This window comes from Aphelocoma coerulescens, chromosome 5, assembly GCF_041296385.1.
Source record: "Aphelocoma coerulescens isolate FSJ_1873_10779 chromosome 5, UR_Acoe_1.0, whole genome shotgun sequence".
NCBI lineage: Eukaryota > Metazoa > Chordata > Aves > Passeriformes > Corvidae > Aphelocoma > Aphelocoma coerulescens.
The window spans coordinates 22,283,102-22,301,997 of record NC_091019.1 but is presented as its reverse complement, the minus strand read 5'-3'; the positions used below and the strand labels follow the sequence as shown (position 1 = coordinate 22,301,997).

At 44.3% G+C, this 18,896-nt stretch overlaps 1 protein-coding gene and 1 long non-coding RNA gene across 7 annotated transcripts in view; one reads left to right on the top strand and one right to left on the bottom strand.

The window, feature by feature from the left end:
• Nucleotides 1-6,514: 6,514 nt before the first annotated feature.
• LOC138111395 (uncharacterized) lies at nucleotides 6,515-10,770 on the bottom strand. Its single transcript, XR_011151358.1, has 3 exons — nucleotides 9,260-10,770; nucleotides 8,414-8,504; nucleotides 6,515-7,002 (listed from the first exon to the last, which is right to left on the bottom strand). It is a non-coding gene; the product is annotated as an uncharacterized lncRNA (long non-coding RNA).
• Nucleotides 10,771-10,817: 47 nt separating this feature from the next.
• The window catches only part of KMT5B (lysine methyltransferase 5B), a 29,212-nt gene continuing 21,133 nt past the window's right edge, over nucleotides 10,818-18,896 (top strand). For 2 of the 6 annotated variants that reach the window (XM_069017078.1, XM_069017079.1), the window contains exon 1: nucleotides 11,157-12,055. The gene's annotated coding sequence lies outside the window, so the exon portion shown is untranslated. The other 4 variants (XM_069017082.1, XM_069017083.1, XM_069017081.1 and 1 more) reach the window with 4 other exon arrangements.

Genomic DNA, 18,896 nt, shown 5'->3' with positions numbered 1-18,896 from the left:
GTGTGAATGCAGAAGGTACAGCCTGAAATCCACACACAGAGCTCAGGTTCAAAGATGCAGCAGCCTCACAAGGGGTGCCCACTGCCCAACCTGAGCATGGCCAGATGGTCAGAGCAGCTCTGACAACACAGTGCCTGGGGGAGGGGGCTTCGCAGGGAAGTGGCCTCTTTGGGGCAAGGATGCTGACTGAGACTGGCCAACCCTGTCCTACAAGCTCTGCCTGCTACACCTAATGGATGGATACTGGATGAAAAGGATAAAAGCCTAAAGAACAGGCTAATGGTTATTATGGGGTGTAATAGGACTGGCAGACTGGGGATCATACAGAGACTGTAGCCTCACAAAGAAGCTGAGGCAGGGTAGGATCTTGTAAGCTAGAATCCTGGAGTTTATTTTAATATTTTTTTTAAAACCCCACATAATTGAAAGCATTGATCTGGTCTGTGTATCTATACTTTCTGGACAAAAAAGGATAGCAGAAACCAAGAGCATGCCTATATCAGATGTTAGGTGTTACTATGAAAAAGTGAAAGCGAATTTGTATTATTTAACCATAATGAAAAGAAGACCAAGACCTATGAGAGAGCTATAATAAAGAGCAAGTTCTGATTTCAGTCATGGAGTCCTTTGAAGACATTGCTCTTACATACCAGGTCTAAGGATTTCTTGAGGAGAGGAACACACTACCAAAAACAAAGCTGGACTGGAAAAAGGAAGGTTATTCTTCTGTGCTTCTCAGTTTCAGCACGGAAGCTGCTTCAAAGTGAAGAATAAAGTCGCTGTATTTCTTGAGGCAGCTGAGGAAAACCTTCAGGGTTTGCTGTGAAGGTGCAGTAATCTCTGCATTCAGCACAACACTGCACATGCAGCAACATCTTTGGCAGCTGGGCCTTACACACAGTGCCCTTTATGCACAGGAACACAAGGCAGTCCTTAATGCCTAATCTCAAGCCTGGAATTCTGTTGTGGGTGCATAAGACAGAGTCTATCAGACTACTTAGACATTCAAAAAGACCTTGCTCTTACCCTCAAGGTTCCTCAGTGAAACCAGGGTCTTCCCACTGACTTCAGCTTTCCCTAAAAAAATCACTGCATCCTGTAGCCACCTAGACAGCTGTTCCTGCCATCCCCCTGCCATGTCACCTACAGATGTGAACCTAGCAGCCTATTCTTGGGACTAATCATTTATTAGCTGCCTGGCAGCCAGCAAGTAGTTGGTTTTCCAGGGTAGCTGGGATGCTAAGAAGTCTGTATTGATAAACTGGGCTCTGAGTCCCTGAGAGAGAGAGCAGCCTCTCTCTGCTCATGGCAGGTCAGGCAGATATGACCTCTCATGTTGGTAGACATCTGTTGGAGAAGCAGCTTTCTGACATTTCGGCACTTCACGTTCCTCTTTGTGTGAAAAAACACTGACTAGAAAAGCCCAAGCTCCTTAAAAGAAAAAGGGGCTTCCCATCAATACTAAGAAGAACCAAGAAAAATTTCCCCTATCATCAGATGTTCTTTTGCATGCAGGTAACAGGAATGAGAGGAACAGCAAAGCAGGAGAAGCAAAACTGATTTGCTTTCTGTGTGTGGACTTGTGGGCAAGCATCTACTCTGATCACTCCATCCAGGTTCTCACTAACTCTGAACAGGGAAACTCCTTGTTTGCCCTGGTGTGTCACTGACCAAGTTTCCCTGTTTCTCTCCACCTCCCCTCAGAGGCATCTTGGAATTCTTCAAAGAAGTAAATTGATTAGGCATTTAAGTGACTGGCCTTCAGCTACAGACTCAGCATCCTGAATCATGTGAGCCAGACCTGCCCTCAGTCTTGGAGCACAGGCTGCCTCTTTGTCAATGCTTCATTGAAGCAGTATCTGCACACTGGGGCCTCCTTGCTCCTGCTGGAAAAATGATACCCTCCTAGAAAGCTGATCCAGGTCTCCAAAACCCACAGAAATTTCAAGAAAGCCAAAACTGCCAATCAGCCTTCATCTTGCAAGACCTATCACTGCACTGCCATGACCATGGTTACTTTTGTCAGAAGGCTGAGAACGAATGTCAGAAATTTACAGCAAATCAAAAAGAACCTTTTTTTCCCAGCTCATCTAGAAAGCTGGATACAAGTTCATTCTTCCTCTAAATAAAGGGAAAGGAGGAGAATGTGAAAGGCTGAATTTCAGAAGCATCTTTTATTTCACTGCAATGCACTTTTTGAACATTCTTAAGTCACATAGCAAACCTTTGGGTAGACTTCATTAACTTACTGAGAGGGTATAAAAAGAACATTAGAAAGACAATGAAATAACAGAGGGAGACAGGAGATTAGTGAAATGTTTCACATGCAAAACTAGAACTGCATTCAGGAATCTGTCATCCCAGCCTTTCCCTATCCTCTAATGACACCATTTCCAGTGAAGGATTTTGTGTTTTCATAATGCACCCTCTGTAAATTGCTAGTGAAGTGTTACAACTAAGAGGAAAAGCCGGCAGACAGCTTCTGAGACTGACCAAGATGAAGGTGCTATCTGCAGAAAAACAAAGTCAGAAGAATAGGCAGGCATGTCTAGAACACATTACATTCCCTTTTTTCTGATTCTATCCTTCTGTCATTTAAAATCTCAGCCCACTCACCAACTTCAGAGCTTGCAATCCTGCCTCTTGCATCTACCGCTTTGCGGTTTCACACAAATGCCAAAGTCATCAGGATGGAGTCCGTAAAGGAGGAAAAAAAAAAAAACAAACCAAAACCAAAGAACAACCAAACCAAACCCTTTCAAGCAAAAAAAAAAAAAAACCTTGTTGCCAAGGCAAAGCCCAGTCCAGATGTGTTGGTAATTTCTCACTTGCTTGTTTGAAAGAACTAGTACAGATAAAACTACCATCTCTTGCCTTCCATTCTGCCTCCAGGAATAACATGGTCTTTCCATAGCTTAGAATAGAGGCATCAAGTCACCTCCATGTACACCCATGGCAGTAACCAGATACTTTTTTCCATACTTCAGTGCTAGACAGAGCTGAGAGAAGACTGAAGAGGCTTTTTACAGTGACAAATGTCAATGTGCTTTACAGCCACAAGGAAGCAGGTCAATTATGACAGTTCCTGAAGTGGTAATAACTGAGGCAGATTTACTGCATTGCTCTTTGGAGTCCAGCAAGACTTTCTATCATATTTAGGGAAGACATCTTACCAAAGCTGTAATTCCACTGCACTGAGATACACATACTTATCACAAGCGCACTGAGTGAAAGCCTCAAAAGTAAGCACAGACAAATGATCTCCTTTTCGTTCACTTTGAGTAAACAAATTATTTATCAGAGACTTTAGCAGAACTCACCATTACAAAAACAAAGTAGGCAACTGGGCATTATGACCAAATTTTGAAAAGCAGAGACAGAGTGCCCACTTTGTGATATTTTACAGTGATCTCTGATTACCAAAAGAGCAGAGCAACAATCTCTCAATCACCCTAAGCTTGGCTCCTTAAATGGATAGTGATTTTGAAAAACCAAAGGGAGAGTCACAGAAAATTCCACCTCTACAGAGTGAAATTGCCTTGGACCATCATGAACCTCTCCTGAGGCTGATCAAGTAGTTTTAGGGCCAATGTCATGTAAAACAGTGTGATGCTCCCATCTGCAGAATTGTAAGGGCGATACAGCAAAGCAGATACTTTGCACTGTAGAGTTGAATCACCAGAGGAAGACCAAGATTCCTGTACACCTTTCAACATCAAATAAAACCAAAGTGGTTTTTCCCACATAACTGATAGCTGGTACTGTATCCAAATGTCTAACAAAAATTGGCTGGCTTTGAAAGAGATTTTTTTCTGGCTTCCTTCCAAACTGGTCTCAACACTACCTCCATAAGATGCAAGCCTCCAATGCAACAGACATGCAAGGAAAAAAGATGCTTGGTAGTTGCATATATTAAATCCTGAGACATTTTCCACTGTTGCACGTGTTGATAGATCATCCGGTCCAAACCTACTTCAGCTCATACTTTTTATTCTTCCCCAAAATAGATAAATGAAGCAATAAAGGACAGAATTTTTTTAAACTCCTCATCCTTCCCTTCCCTCTTGCATCCTTCCAAAACATGTGAACACATGGTAGAAGATATTTTTCCCCTTTCTGAGCAAGTAGTGAACAAGTAAACTCCATTGTGCTTGATGGGAATGCTGCAGAGATGCACTCTATTTTTTGCCACTTGACAGAAATGCTCTACTTTTTCCTTTTTTTTCCTCTTTTTCCCCCTTTTTTTTTCCAAGGAGAGAAAAAAATCTTATGCCAGCCCTGGGATATGAAGTCAAAATTAAAAGTGCACAAAATATCCATGTCACTGCACCATTGCTGGGTAAGGCAGACTCTCTGGAAACAATAGCTGGGGCTTGAAGTATCCACAGGGAAAAGAGAACATCGTGCTTGATTTACTGCCCTTCTCATGGGATTTACTCTTGGCAAAGTGCCTGCATGGCTTATGTCACAAGGGATACATGATTTGCATGTGCATCCAGTGCTCACAGTGAGGTAACTCCTTAGTGCTGATGAAGCATAAAAGGACTGAGCATCCCATGAATTAAAAGAAAAAAACAAAACAACAAAACAAAAACCAAACCTAACCAAAAAATACCTGAGAACCATCCTCCACCAGGAAAAGCCAAAGGCCTGACAGTCTCTGGTAGGAGAAGGAGAAAGATGAATATCTGCATATCTCTCCAACAAATCCAAAAGCAGTGATGAGAAGAAATTACTGTTAGATTCTGTAATCAGATAATGGCAGAACAATGTCAGTGCACGAAAATCTGCAATGAGAACATGAAACAAGCACACTTCTGGGTCCTTTTTTTGCCCTTTTTTTGCTTTTTGTATCCTTTTAGAAACAGACTTTTTCCAGGTGTGTATTAATACAAGTAACACAGATAAATATAGACAGACAAATAACATTTTGATCAGCATGCTCAGTTGGAATCAGATCAGTATCCATCAGAAACATTCCATGATCCTGTACTTTAAAAGACAAACCAAAGCCTGCAAGGTGAAACCCGTGGTTTTGCTCTATCACTTGACACACAGGCTGTTCACATGGCTGGAGACTGTTCAGTACCAGAACTGCAAATACCCTCTCTTTGGATTCAGCAATCTGTAATGGATGAATTAAATTCCTCCCTTCTAAAAGGTGTGGTCCAGGCAGCCCAAAGAGTCTGCATAGCAGAACCTGGTTCACTGCTATTTACCTGGAGAGATAATAAGCAGTGCATTGTTTCTTCCGGTGGCCACTCAGGATGAGGTCAGCTGTAACAACTACCTCTGTTCTTCTCTATTTTAGAGGACTTGGGGGACTGAGAGCACCAGGCATCTTGCTGTTGTTTGTGGAACAAGTTGTGTCAGAACTTGCAGAATAATCAGGAACAGGGAGAAATACTCTATATCATAACTCCTTGGGAGTCTGTAGTCTTGCACTGATTTGCCTGTCTGTGCAGGGAGGAAAAGGCTGGTCATAGAAAATATAGACAATTAGCAGCCTTCCTTGTTGGTATGGCAAAAGAAAATGAAAAACTCATGCCAATATAATGAATCTTTGAGTAACAATGGAGCTTTGGGAAGACAGTAACAACTCCTCCCTCCAAAGCATGAAAATCACAGAGATCAATACAGCTTAAGGGAGATACTTGCCAAGCTCTCGATGTTTTTGCATGGCAGCCTTCATACAAACTGGGTCCAAAGCAAGCAAGCAAAGCAAAGACACAGAGACAAGGAAAAGCAACCCCAACCAACCTAAGTTGAGTTTGAAAAGGAAAGGGATGGATTCAGATAGAATTCAAGAGGAAATGGAGGATGCTTTCATAACTGCCCTGGAAGTTGCAAATCATGGGCTGGCCATGGTCCAGCTGGTCACCTGCTTGTTGTATGTTCCTATGAAGTTAAAGGTGAGCCAGGAGAGTCAAGCTTCCAGAGATGTGCTACTACCAAACCACAAGCAATTTTAAAAACATCCAAAAGCCAGCATTTCATTCCAGGAAAACAACAACAACAACAACAACAAAACCCTCCAAAACCAACAAAACAAAAAAAACCAAAACCCCCCACGCCTTTATTTAAAATACCTTTTTGATACCTTTCCATGCATTTGTATAATGGCTAACATTGTAGCTTCCTGATGTGATTGGGCTTTGTCCATGACACTGTAAGAGCAGTAACAGGCTTACTGAAATTAGTAAACTCATAATGAATTGAAAAGGCTTTGCCTCAAGGCAGTGAACAATATCTGGAGCCTGTTTTTCTTCAAATTCTAACCTTTGTTTTCTGTGCAAATACCACCTTCCTTCTATTCATACCTCTTACACAGAGACAGGTCAGACAGACAGACATTGGTGAAGGAAAGCAGGAGTAAAGCAGTATTTGCTCAATAGCAAATCAGCATTCCTTGCTGAGGACAATAACTGCAGCACTCTTCCAAGGACTGGTGAAATCTAACTATCAACAAACAAACCTAACCTCAGAGAGGAGAGAAAAGAGAGAAGACCGGAAGGGTTTTCACTGGGTTCTAACTGGCATCCAAACATTTGCTGTGAGTTCTCTCAAGAAATTCTGCATTTTTAGCAAATGTAATGTGCATAGTTATTTGCAAATGAATTCTGACTGTTCCTTCCTGCCATGCAATTCTTCGTAATTTATTCTCATCTCCCTTTTCCTCTTCCTCTGCAACTCAAATTACATTTTGGAAATGTATCTCTTGTTTGAGAAACAGGATTTAATATCATCCTAATCAGCTCCTATTTTTTGGGGAGGAGGAAAAAGGAATCGAAATTGTTTCATTTGCTTGCATATGTTCACATGTTAGAAGGGTGTGATAAATCTAGGATTCATAGTCAGAAAATTTTTATTTTCACCATTCAAGAAAAGGAAGGTGGAGGAAAGGAAGGTTTTCTCCCTGAACAGGGAGAGTCTCTTCCCTGTACCCCAAGACTTTTGGTTTCCAGGCACCTTTTCTAGCCTTCTCTGTCTGTTGCCTTCTTCCTAAACAACAAAATCCAGTGATTATTAGAGATAGCACTTGTTCCTGTTTAGCTCTCAACCTTCTCCCATCTTTTTGTGCTGAACACGGCCCGGTGTGTGCAGAGGCTGTGACTACAACACTGAGTGACACAGATTCCTGTACCTGAAGATAATGACATTGTTTATATTTCATGGGAGGGGAAACAAAACCCAAAACAGGACTTATGTAAACCTCTACAGATATTGATTAGCTGATTTCAAAAATAACAAAAAGGAAGGATGTTGATATGCATCAGTGGAGAAAATCTGCTTTTGATCACAGGCAGGCATCTGAGCTTTTATAGTCAGCATTTCTTCATTGTGCCCCTGTATTAGAGTCACAGGAGAGATCCCTATAATAATCAAAAAATTCAAACCTACACATTTTATAAATAAAAATCTGCAGACCCTAAGTGAATACATGGATGTAATTCAGTCTAGGATTTCTGCAGCTGTTAATAAATCACTCAAGCTGCACTCTGGCAGCTTATGACATCAGCAGATCCCCTCAAGTGAATTACAGCCATTAATTTACACAGAGGAGGCCATCTATCATTTATTATTGACCATCTGCTACTAAGAATATGTACATTTTTGATAAATTAATGAGACTTGGGCAGGAAACATCTTTTATTTTCTTTCCAAGTATATTCGTTTATGATATTCAGCTTTGGGTTTGTGACTGTCAGTAAAAACTAACTTGTGACATCAGCCAGAGGTGGTCACACCTTGATGGCCTGGGTACACCTGCCAGCACCTCAAGTGAGGCACAGTGGCTGCTCCTGCACAGAGGGAAGGGACTGATCCTCTCACAGGTACCACAGGAAGGTATTTACTCACTCAGCACACAAAGGAAACAAATTCTCAGTGTGACCATGCCAACAGAAGAGTGTTGTTGTTTGCAAAGTGAAACCCATTACCTCTTTGCACATCATTTCTTCCCAGCAGTGAAAGTAAAGGCTACAGAGCATCTCCTTGCTCTGCACAGAATATAAAACACCACCATAAATGAAAGATCAGGCTCATTACACCTGATGATTTCCTTTGGCTCCTTCCTTGTAATACTCTCTGCTTCCTCATACTTCACCTCCACTCGGTGATACTGCTGGACTCCTAAGACTGTCAGAACTGATGGTAAGGATTTGGGCACAGTATTTGCAGTTTAAAATTCCAACACAAGTTCTACATAAGTCACAGCACAAGTCATAGTGTGCTTTAAAACTTCTACGGCATGAGGGTGCCTTAGAGCCTGGCAGGTGAACTAAAGAGCCAGAACATACATGACAACTCGGCTTTGGCACAGGAACACTCCCAGATGTCTGTGTCACAGCTGCTGATGCTAGGTCTCTGTAAAAGCACTGCAGAATAAAAGTTAGAAATAAAACCCCAATACCTGCATAGCTGAGTGGAACTGTCAAGCAGGTGATGGACTTTTCAATCGTCATCGTATGTTTGCAGTTCTCCAAATTACCCACTGCCATGGCCTGTAAATCAGATTTGCAAATAAAGTCAGAGTGGGCACACAGGCACAGAACACCATTTGCTTGGCTAGAGCTGTATCTTTTCCAGCTTAAGCTGGATTTGGCTTCATATCAATGGAAAGGTTTTGTTGCAGGGGTGGTTTGGAAGGAGGAGGCTCAGGGCTGGATTCTGATCCTGCAGCCATGGGCAGAGGTCTGGGCCCACACAAAGCCCCAGAGATCACAGTGCAGCAGGAGCAGCTTCTACATGCAACTCAAGCCTAAAGTTCACCTTTTGCTTCTTAAAAGATATGGCTTGCAAAAAACCACTCATCACATACATTTTTTAGTAACTACAAATTTTCAGTAAAAACTGGATGACCAAAAATGTTTGCAATATTAGAGCTGTGCTGTCATAACATATATGGGATGCTGAAAATGTAAAAACTATACCCAAAGTGGGAACATCTACCAAAAAAAAAAAAAAAAAGGCAAAAAAGCAAATTTTTTTATAACTGCAACCATTTAGGAAAACTACTCTGGGAATTTAAAACTACTGATTCTTGCCATTGCACACTGATATAAACTTATCTAGGGCCTGGCCTGCCCAAAATCTTTTGGTCTAATAGTACCAGGAAAAAAAAAATCTCCAGAAGTCACAAAATCAACACAGGTAGCTTGAGTAACATGTGACTGAATGGAATTTTTACACCTTTAACAAATTATTCCATCATTCCCATCCTTTGATAACAAAGTAGAAAAAAGCAGAGGTTTATTACCTGAAATTTTTCATGTTCTGGTGAAGGTTTAGGCTGATATGGTAATATTAATTTAGAAAGTAAAACCAGTGTTGAAACTAACCTAAATAGTTTCTAAATTGAAGTCTGAACACACTATACAAAATATAATAAATTACCCAAATAAATTACTGGGAGAGAGTTGCCAGGTATCTGCTGGTTTCCAAAAAAAAGAAAAAGAAAAAAAGGGCACATTTAACATAGTAAACTTATTCTTGAAGCATCCTATCATGATTTGACCATGGGTTGATCACCAAACTTTCTTATTTCCAAAGACAGTATTTTGTTTTATTGAATCAAAGGCCTACAATGCAAAACTGCTACAACGCAGAAGAAATAACAAACCCAACTGCAATCAAAGTGGAAATAGTGATTATTTTTTCATTAAACTTTTGTAATTGTTACCAGAAGAAGTAAGTCTCAGATAAATGAATTCTGGAAAAAACAAACAAAAAAAAATGTCCTTTCAGATGTAGCCAGGGCTTTGTCACCAGATCACCTACTGGAGTCTAGGGAAAGGATGTAAATAGGTGTTTTTCTGTGTGCTCCTTCAACCACAATAAGGATTCAGCAGCCATTGCCAGAGCTATGGAAAACTCTTGTTGCCATGAAGATTGAAGCCAGCATCTTCCAGTTTAGCAATAGCCAACCTTCCAAGAGGACTGTAGCCATTCCCATAAACCTACAGAGCAACCTGGCACACTATAAAGCAATATACGCACGTTGTTACTAATATTATCACAGTGTCACTGCCTGCAATGCTGCTGACAGTCCATTCTGGTTTGAATTAAATCTTTTAGATGTTTATAATTCACCTGTAAAAGTCTATGTTAACCTGGTTTAGCAACTGGGCAGGCAAAAAGCTTCAGAGGCAATTTCTTGTTATCAAATTAGAGTAAAATCAATTTGCCTAGCAATTTGGCTTGTTGAGACACATGACATTTCCAAATATCATCTCACTGGTGCTATTAAAGCAAAATTAAACAAAGTCACATGCAAAATTATGTTCAATTGAAAATCTTTAGCATCCTACTATGCATAAAGCTGAGGATTTGGTATTCTGGGTGAGTAGCTGTTGACAGGATAGGTGTTACACGGTCAATCTTTCCCTCTTCCACAGGCATTTCTGGTTACCTTAGTTAGAACAAGTGCAAACAATCTAAAAGCTTTGGGAAACTTGTAAAAATAAAACTCCTATTTGAGAATATTCTGTACTGCCACAAGCTTACTGTACAACACAACACAGAAATGCAGCATGAACTATCAAGCACATCACAGAATTCCTGAACTTCCATCAGGAAAGCGTTGGCCTCCGAGCTTTCCAAGCCGCGCTAATACAGTAACGCTCAGCAGCTACTGCACTAACAGGCTTTTTCCCCCACAAGCGCATGTAACTCAGCCCGTTCCTGCCCTCGGGCGGTATCGCAGCCGCCTCTCCCCGCCCCGCTATCGCGACAAGGCGCGACATTGGCGCCGCCGCCTTTGTTCGGGCGCGGGGGGCACGGCCATGCCCCGCCACTGGCGGGCGCTCCCGCCGCCACGGCCACCGCCCGCTGCCGGCCCTGCTGCCGATGCCTTCAGCGCTGCCCCGGGACGGGGGGAGGGAGGGCAGGAGGGAGGCGCCATCCCAGCCCCTCCAGCGCGCGGGGGCCATTTTTAAATGCCTCTGTCAGGCAGCGGCGCGGGGGGGGGAAGCAGGTGCTGAAGAGCTGAGGTTGCGGTCCCGCTCCCCTCTCCCCCGGCGGGGCAGGGTAGGGCGAGCTGTCGCCTTACGGACCCCCGAGACCCACGCAGCAGGGGAACCGCGAGGCAGCACAAGGACACCCATCCCGGTGCGCGCCCCGCGGCGGGGAGTCCCCCGTGTTTAAAGGGCAGCACCGCGCGGAGGGATCCCGGAGCGGCACTTCTTCCCCGCACACACGGCCGTGCGGGGCGGCCCGGGCCTCGTTCCCCTCCCTCAGCGGGATCCCTCCGCCGCGCCGGGCGGTCATGGGGCCCGCGGCCGCCGCCGTCCCAGCTCCGCGGCCGGACGCGCTGCCCCGGCTGCCCCCGTGCCGCCCGCGGTGAAGCGGCGGCGAGAGGAGGCGGCGGCGGTGGCGGGAAGCGGCGCGGCTGGGGGCGGGTTGTGTTTCCCTGGGAGCGGTGTATCCTTCCGCGGCGGCGGGAGTGCGCGGCGGCGGGTGTCCGCGGTGTCCCTCCGCCGCCGGGAGCGCAGGGGCACTCGGCGTCTCCCCGGACGGGGCGAGGAGGTCGCGGGCTCCGCCGGGAGGAACAAGAAGAAACTTCGGGGCGCGGCGGCCAGCGCGGCGCTCGCCTGGCTCGGCAGGGCGGCGGAACGAGGGCTCCCCGCAGGGAAGGAGGAGAAGGAGGAGGAAGCGGCGGCCGGTCCGCGCCGCCACCCCGCGGGGTCTCTGCGGGGGAGCCCGGGGGACTCTTTCTCGCGGGGCGCGGCGGAGGGATCTCCAGGCGGCTCTCCCCGCCGCCTCCCCCCTGCGCCGCTCGCCCCTCGGCGCCGCCATCTTGGATTTTAATCCGCCATTTTTTTTCCTCCCCCCACTCGGAATTATTTTTTATCACTATCGCCGCTTTTTTTTTTTCTCCCCCTTCCTTAGTTTTCCTCCCCACTCCGCCCCTCCCTGGCTCGGTCTTCACTTTTCCCCCTTCAGCTTCCTCCCTTCCCCTCCCCCCCCCCCTCCCCGCACCCTTGCCTTTGATGATTCATTTTCCCCCAGTGGCAGCGGGGGCAGCGCCGGCGGCGGGGGACCCCAGCGCGGGGCGGTGAGTTTGGGTCTCTGGGGAGGGTCTCTGTGTGCTCTGTGGGGCGGGGGAGGCGCCCCTCAGCGTGGGGGGGGGCCGTGAGGAACCGCGCCCGGGGTCCGGCAGCGTGCGGGGCCGCCGCGGGCAGGGCGGGGGCGGCTGTCGGGGCGCTGACAGCGGCGGACGCAGCGGGGACCCGCGGGCGGAGGGGCGGCCGCGGGCGGGGCCGGGCCCCGGGGCCGGGGGCGGTGGGGGCCGCGCGGGGCCGGGGCGTGTGGCGGCGCCGGCGCGCGGAGAACGGCAGGGGGCAGCAGCGGGCGCGGGGGCGGCGCCGCCCGGGCCGGACCCGGTCCCGCTCCCCTTCCGCCGGCCCGGCCCTGCGTTCTGGGCCGGGAGCGTCGGCCCGTTCCAGTAGTTACACATCTAGGCTGATGGTTTTAGTGACCCTCTCGGTCTTCCCTCGGTTTGATGGAATGGCCGGACTAGTTCCCTTGGGGGTTTTTTGTATGATTTTTTTTGCTTGGGTTTGGTTTTTTTGGTTTTTTTTGTGATTTTTCATCGGATGATATATGCCATTAGTCAAAGGGTAAGGCACGTCTTTGTCCAGCATCTGTATCTGAAACTGTAAAGTTATGTCTAAGACGTTGCTCTCGGAAACGCTGAAACCGGTGAGTGAGAGGGAGAGTGCGTGGTGTTTTGTCAGGGTGTGTCACGGGCAGTGTGAGAACCTGAAGTGTAGAACTTTGTGGAGTTATCTGGTGCGTTGAATTCAGTGCAGAGCAACACGTCTCGGGACAAGAGGACGGTCTTAAGTTGTGCCGGGGCGGTTTAGGTTGGACGTCAGATAGGAGTTCTTCACAGAAGGGGTGATGGGCCATTGGAATGGGCCGCTGAGGGAAGCGGTGGAGTCACCGTCCCTGGAGGTGTTTAAGGAAAGACCGGACGTGTCAGTTAGTGCCATGATCTAGTTGACAGGGTGGTGTTCAGTCATAGATTGGACTCGATGATCTCAGAGGTCTTTCCCAACCTAATTGATTCTGTGATATGAGATGGCAATCTGATCGGTGTTTAATACTGTAACTATAAATACATAGTGGCAGGTTTTTATCAATAAGGTTAAAATGCATTGTAGGATAGTTGTCACAGAGCCATGCCTTGTTTCCATAATCGGACCACTATAACTATGGATGCATCTGCTTCAATTTTCATTAAAACGGAACTTTTCAGTTCTTTGCTTCCTTCCTTGCAAGTAACAATGTGTGAGGAAATCAAGGCTTACTTGGTTGAAAAGTTAGATTTTACTGTTTCTTTATCAGGCTGTTATTAGGACCAGATAGACACAGATAGCTCTGCGTTATACCATTGGAGCTCACAAACTGGAAATTCAGACTTATTTAAAGCAATTGCTTAATGTATTGCATATAAAATGAATGAGTGGGATGATGTATCCTTGTATACTCCGTAACAGGATTGATGAGGGCTCTTGAATGGCTTTTTTGCTCTGTTAGCACTATCCTATTCCAGGACTACACTTCCCAGTATGCTTTTCACTTCAAACAGCACATGCTTTAAGGCAACAGACAGTTGCCCAAGTTAGCGTGGTAAGTGTAAGGTGTGATACTCCTGTGCTAAACCAGAGCTGTGGATTGAGGATGCAAAGAGCTCCCAGCTTAAGTACTCTTGACCACTTCCCTGACCTTGTGTGTTCCCCCTGCCTGTAATATCCACCCATCGTTCCAGCCAGCCAGGTTCAGACTTACTGGTGACTGTCCTGATTCAGTGGCCAAATCATTCAGGTCACTTGGCTCTGCATTTGTTTTGCTGGCACAGAGGAAGGATGGTGTGGAAGTGGGCACAAGCAGGTGGGGAGGCAGCAGGGCTACTTTTGGACTTACACTGGTTTGGAGTCTTCATTGAACTGTTTGATCTAGCCATGGTGGGTCTGCCCTGAACTGAATCTGAACCCGTGTAAGTCACGTAGCTGCACACACACAGAGTTAAATTGGGTTATGGAGAGGTCCACAAAGCACTAGAATTGGTGGAAATGTTTGTGTGACTTGGCAGGTGGGAGGAAGGAGGTTCTCCCTTTTCTGGAAGTAGCGAGCTTTTATATTGTCTCTGTGACTGCTGAATGCAGGAGTTGTTGCAGTGACTTGGGGGGATCACACAGGCTTTGGGGTGCTGTGCTCAGCCTCACCCTGAGAAGGATATGGCGTGGCAGGGGAGAAGGGGCAGGAGCTGCTGAAGTGTAGTTCTCTCTCTGACACTCAGTTTGTGCTGGTACTGGATTGCTTCTGTGCCTGCATTGTGCTTGGATCAGTATCCAGACTGACACACAAAAACCATGTGGCTGCACAAGAGAAAAAGGGAATGTACAGGCCGAGCTATTGGTGAGAGACTTGAGCCTGGGTTTGGGTCAGTTCTGGATCCAGGTGTGCTCTCACAAACCTGCATCCTGGGGCTGCGGTTCCACAGCAGACTGAACTGACCTGAGTCAGTTTTGACACAGTCTTGCAGCCTCCCCATGCCACTATTAATCCATGTCCAGTTCTGCACTGAGCTTATTCTCAGCACTAACTAGCTGAAAACAAACACTCAAAAAACATTTTCTGGGGGTCCAGTTTACTGAACCAGTTCATCCCAAATGCAGTAACCAAAATAAGACTTGAGACTGTTTTGAGTAGCTCCTTAAAGCTGTGCAAGTTTTCATTCAGCTGATTTTGATCAGTTGTTTTTATTCTGGTGATCCCATAGGAAAATTAGTTGCACAGTTTTGCTCTGCTTCGCGAACTCAAAGGTCTGTTACTTTTTGCAGGGCTATCAGTAATGAAACCTGTGTCTTTTCTCTTGTTTCCTCTGATTTGTCCAGAAGAGCTGAGGCTGGGTTTTTTTGCTTGGTTTTTTTCATGCATGTTCGGTTTAGGTCACTGTCTTGTTGAGGAAAACTTTTTTGCAGCTATTGTTAATTACAAAAAAAAAAAAAAAAAAAAAAAAAAAGGCAAGCCAAAATTTAGATGTTTGAGTTCTTAAAAAAATCCATAAACTGTTTTAAGGGAGGTCCGTTGCTTGTCTGTATACTTGAAACTATGGGAAAGGAGAGGATGACCGTACTTGTTAGTAAAACCTCTGATCCTAGTGTATTTGCCTGTGTCCTGGAGAAGGATGAATAAAACCCACTGCCTCTTTGCCTATGTTAGAAGCTGTCTCTGTCCTTTGAGTAATAAGAACGTATATGCAAAAAATGTGTTATGGTAAACGAAAATAAATTGTACTTAAATTTCTTATAGGTACTGCTGTGTTTCAGTGGTTTAGGGTTTTGTTGATTTGGTTTTGCGCAGCTTTTTTTCACTCTCACAACAAGACTTTTCTGAATTGATGGCTTTCACAGATGAGGACCCAAATTCTGGGAGGCTCAGACAACTTTTGAGATCTGTTTTATGAATTTCTTTACTCAAATTGATAGGGATTTACTACACTTCCCATTATGAAAGGACTAAGGCTTTCCAAGTATAATGTAAATCTGAATGGCACTGTTTAATCAGTCTGGTAAACACTTCTGGGTAGCTCTTGGAGGCTTTGGAGTATCTTGGGTGATGGCTGCATCGATTGTGTTTCTGCTTCAGTTGTTGAATGGTGCTTCTGAGTGTTACTGATATGCAAATAATGCTCAAAAAGTGTTAATAGGTTTAGTAAATTTAGAACCAAATAAATGAAACCTGAGTTTTCATTTTTAAGAGTACAGTTGCAATGAAATGCCACATACCTCAGTGACAGGTGCCAAATGCAATTGAGCTGTATTTTGGGATTTGAGGAAATGTGCCTTTCAAACTACCAGAAAAGAATTGCTAAAGGCAGTGTAATTTAAAGAGTAGCGGTGTTATTAGTAAAGAGTTAAAACAGCAGTGTGGTCATTTATATTGAAATACAGAAGGTCCCTTGGAAGCTCTAATTGTGCTGGTAAACTTCACAGTTATAGATAAACCCGAAGTCCTAAGTGGTCCATGTGTGGTTTTAGATTTTGATGGCAGAGCTCTGTAGCAAGAGTTTCTAACTATGTGGTGCTGCAAGTATATTTGAGTTTTTTATTAAATGGAAAGATAGTGTTCATCTCTTCCGTTTCTCAGTTCCTAAAAGACTTGTCAGTATGAGTCTGATGTAGCTAGTAGTGAGAAGTCACATCTGAAGATAAATTAAATATCACATGGTGGTGGTGAGTGGGGCATCTCTTGCTCCCTTTCAGGTTTTCTGTTGGCATTAGCAGATGTGATATTCATGGGGAAAGGAATCCTGGCTGTTGTTTCTGGCTTTTGATATAATGTCTGGAAAGCAGTGTTTGGGTACTGGGAGAAGGAATCACAGAATCCCGGAATGGGTCAGGTTGGAAAGGACCTTAGTGGGTCCTCTGGCCCAACCTCCCTGCTTAAGCAGGGCCATCCCAGAGCACATGGCACAAGATTGTGTCCAGATAGATCCTGAATGCCTCCAGTGAGGGAGATTCCACAACCTCTCGAGGCAATCTGTTCCAGTACTCATTCACCCAGACAGTAAAGATGTTCTTCCTCATATTCAGGTGGAACTTCTGTGCATCTGTTTCTGCCCATTGCCTCTTGTCCTTTTGAATAGAGGCTGAAAAAGCACACTTGGCTGTCTTCAAGTTTGTCATTTGGCTGATACTAGAAAGGAGAGGCAGCAGTAGATGGAGACAAAGGTTTTCTTGCTCACTAGGCTGTTGAGACCAAATGAAGAATGATTTTTCACCAGAATTTTGCTATGCTTCTCTAAATGACCTGATTTTGTGTGAGGACGACTTATGTTGCTGTCTATATCAATCTACTTTGGAGGAGAATGAAGTCTTTTTCCTAACGTTTAGTATAGTTGGAGTGCATGATTATGTGGCCATGTTGCTTCTTACCTCTGCACTGGTACCTTCCTTGTCATTGCTGTTATTGTTTAAGCAGAAGTGTGTTGGCACAGACAGTACTCACCCCCCCTGCCCAAACAGCACTTGGAAAGGTGGGTTTCCTCTGAACAGGAACACCTTTCCTTCAGCCCTGTGGCTCCTGTACCTGGTAGTTGTCAGAAAGTACCACATTAAGCATTTTCCCCAGACTGCTGGATACAATACAGGACCCATGTACAGTCAGACTTCATGGTAGTTTCATTCACCTGTACTGCTCTTGAGCTGTAGCCCAGTGCAGGGTGGAGTTCAGTCCTGGTGTACAAAGACACCAAGACTGAATTTCATGGAAGTTTGTAATGTAGTTTCTGCTTAGTGCTTTTCATTACCAATGTTACAAAAACATGTCAGAATGGGGGTTAATTAGAGTATATAGACATGTAAAATTAATAGATCGAGAAGTAAGAAAAGCAAAGTTTGAGAGTGGTTTTGTCATTAAGAGTTTACATCAGAGTCAGTCAGTGGCATATCTTCACAGGGTTGGTCTGACAGAAGTTCAGGTGGAATACTTAACAAGGAAGTTTAGGGGGTTATTTGATTGTTTTTTTGAGGTTTTGTTGGGGGGTTTTTTAGGTTTATGTTATCATAAACTTATAGGTGTATGTTATCAGGCAAGTTCTATGAAGGAAAAAAAAGCGCCTATCCAAGGGTTTTTTGGTGGAACTTTGTAAAAATGGCTGGGTCTACTTATAGTTGAATGAATAGAGTTAATCTTGAGGTTAAAAAAAATCCTTTCTGTTACTGGCAGCAAGAAGATTCTTTGTCCACTGAAACGATCTCAATTCTTTTTCTTTGTATTGATGCAGTAATTGAGCCAGCTTTTGCTCAGTGTGATTCTGTTACACTTTGTTGATGGTCTTTACTGCCCTTCTGTGACAATTTGTAGAAGGTTCTAAAACCTGTCAGTGTCTGGGTGATATGTTCTAGTAGGATGTTTGAGGCAGTGCATCTGTTAATAAACGATACACTTGTCTTCACTGTGTTTCCCTAATTGCCTCAATTTTCTGCATCTTTCTAAATAACTTAATTACAAATCATCTGGCCATAAACATTTCTTTAAGTAGCTGGATCACATAGGTGTCTAACAGAAATCTAGTCGTTTACTACTCTCACCTGATAAAAAGCAGAATTTCTACAAAAGACAGTATTTCAAACATCTGTTAGTTTGTTGTGACTTTCTTCCACCAGATTGGAATGCATGTTACAATGGCCTGTTACCAGCTGTGAGCAGAGCATTGACGTTCTTTTTATAATTACAGTAAAGTGAAAAGGCACAATTTATTTATTTGTGAGGAAACAGTACGGAGGAGGGTGAATTAAAATCAACTGAATGAATTACTAATGCATAAATGCAATTGTAAAGTAATTGTGTAAATCACATTTTTTCCTGCAAGTTATAGAGTGAGATACAACTGTGTACAAAAACATAATTTAAAATTTATTTAAAATTTTTAGCTTTCTTGTAATTATTTATGCAAAAAACATTGAGACTGCAGACAAAAACTAGCATGTGCTTTGCTAGACACTTACGTACTGTAAAATTTCAACTATACTTGTGACCCCACTTAGTATTGGCACATTGAACCAGGTGTGTTGTGACTGGTTTGTTTTGTAATATAGAACAGTAGGAATAGTAGCCTGGGTCCTCTAGATCATCACTGAGGGTTTTTTGAACTCTGTTTTTTTAATAAAGATTGAACATCTTTCCCCTAACCCCATTCCAAAAATATCCATTTTCTGGTTGGGGTTTTTCCCTTCGTTTTTCTAAACTTTGCTCATCTTTAATTCTTGGAGGTTGCTTGTAGAATGGTCTTCTTTGCTGTAGAGTTCCCAATAGGTTATGGGTTTTATGTATTAGGAGATAGAATCTTAATTGGATATGTATTTGAAAATACTCTAGGTCTG